Here is a 2500-nt window from a genome sequence, read left to right on the forward strand (position 1 = left end):
GGCGTCGCGGCGCCGAGCGCCGGGCGGCGGCGCATCCTCAGCGCACAAAGTCCTCAATCGGACCAGCACACTGCAGATGGCCACCGCGCTTCGCACCGGGCCCGCGAGGACCTACTTTGGCCGCAAGGCGCCGCGAGCAGGGGGCGCCGGCGCGCAGCTGCGCCGCCTGCCGCGTCCGTCGGCCGGCGCGCCTGCCACTGGCCGCCCCCACCAGCCGGCTGTGGCGCGTGCGCCCACGCACCGCGCTGCCAGCACGCCGGGCGGCCCCCCCTCACCGGCCGGGGACGGTCCCACCCAGCCACCGCCGCGTATCGCCTCACACCCAGATCCCCTTTCACGTTCGTGGGCATGGTGGGTCCCCTTTCACGTTCGTGGGCATGGTGGGTCTCCCTGAAACAACCGGTTAATAGCTCGACCGATCGTCGCCAACACTGATTCACCTCTAGCGAGAACAACCGCACCACAACGGGTTACCAGTTGTTCATTTGCGTAACGTCACCAGCAAACGTACACGTCCATCGCCATTTGCAACGAGTATTGCATGCCTGTGTCAGGTGTCACAACACACTACGTCTGCCCACATAGACGCAACAACATGTGCACGCCTAGAGAACACGTGGAAGGTAGACCCCGTACGTATGCGGTGTCCATTGCGCGAACGACTGTCAGCCCGCCTCTGCAGCATGTCGCAGATGTGGAACGCGGTGCAACATGCTATCACGGTGTGTGAGAAGAGACGACTACGTCCGAATACACGCTCCACTACATCAACAGACTGCTCATGCTGATCGCCATCCAGGGCGTCCGTTCCTCCCACACGTCTGTATGGCGTACCACACTGCAATCCAGCTCTTATAGGGAGACGACACGTAGCTGCGTGCACAATATTTGGACTGTATGGTCCGCCGTTGCTAGGCGCAGTCGTCATACGGTCACATGTGCCACGATGTATCATTCAGTACATACGGACCAATGTGCAGTACAGTTTGTGGGTTTTGCGTACATCGGCGGACAGGTGACAGGCCGTACCACAACGTAGGCTGAGTACGTCGGCATGCGAAGGGCATTGAACATGCAAACTTCTCACCGACCAGCTTGCGAAGGCAGGGGGGAAGGGGGGGGGGGGCGGCATGTACGTCCTGCTGCTATCCACACTACAGTGTATAGCAGGAGCATGTGGAAAGTCAGCAACACCTGCAAGGTGTTTAACATGACGCGATACACAGGGGACCGGGCAGTGCGAGTAGGGAACTATATTGCGAGGGTTGCGGTTAGGCAACACTACACCAATTTAACGGGTTGCATAACAATTACAGAGCAGGTTCAGCGACAACGTGCGTCAGGTTAAGGCGCAATATAGTTTAGGTTACGGCGCACTTTAGGTTAGGTTAAGGCACATTATAGGTTAGGTTAAGGCACATTATAGGTTAGGTTAAGGCACAACATGGGTTAGGTTAAGGCACAACATGGGTTAGGTTAAGGCACAACATGGGTTAGGTTAAGGCACAACATGGGTTAGGTTAAGGCACAACATGGGTTAGGTTAAGGCACAACATGGGTTAGGTTAAGGCACAACATGGGTTAGGTTAAGGCACAACATGGGTTACGTTAAGGCACAACATGGGTTACGTTAAGGCACAACATGGGTTAGGTTAAGGCACAACATGGGTTAGGTTAAGGCACAACATGGGTTAGGTTAAGGCACAACATGGGTTAGGTTAAGGCACAACATGGGTTACGTTAAGGCACAACATGGGTTACGTTAAGGCACAACATGGGTTACGTTAAGGCACAACATGGGTTACGTTAAGGCACAACATGGGTTACGTTAAGGCACAACATGGGTTACGTTAAGGCACAACATGGGTTACGTTAAGGCACAACATGGGTTACGTTAAGGCACAAATTAGGTTAGGTTAAGGCACAAATTAGGTTAGGTTAAGGCGCAACGTAGGTTAGGTTAAGGCACAACGTAGGTTAGGTTAAGGCACAACGTAGGTTAGGTTAAGGCACAACGTAGGTTAGGTTAAGGCACAACGTAGGTTAGGTTAAGGCACAACGTAGGTTAGGTTAAGGCACAACGTAGGTTAGGTTAAGGCACAACGTAGGTTAGGTTAAGGCACAACGTAGGTTAGGTTAAGGCACAACGTAGGTTAGGTTAAGGCACAACGTAGGTTAGGTTAAGGCACAACGTAGGTTAGGTTAAGGCACAACGTAGGTTAGGTTAAGGCACAACGTAGGTTAGGTTAAGGCACAACGTAGGTTAGGTTAAGGCACGATATAGGTTAGGTTAAGGTACGATATAGGTTAGGTTAAGGTACGATATAGGTTAGGTTAAGGTACGATATAGGTTAGGTTAAGGTACGATATACGTTAGGTTAAGGTACGATATAGGTTAGGTTAAGGTACGATATAGGTTAGGTTAAGGTACGATATACGTTAGGTTAAGGTACGATATAGGTTAGGTTAAGGTACGATATAGGTTAGGTTAAGGTACGAT

The sequence above is a fragment of the Schistocerca serialis genome, unplaced genomic scaffold (genome assembly GCF_023864345.2).
Source record: "Schistocerca serialis cubense isolate TAMUIC-IGC-003099 unplaced genomic scaffold, iqSchSeri2.2 HiC_scaffold_1225, whole genome shotgun sequence".
NCBI lineage: Eukaryota > Metazoa > Arthropoda > Insecta > Orthoptera > Acrididae > Schistocerca > Schistocerca serialis.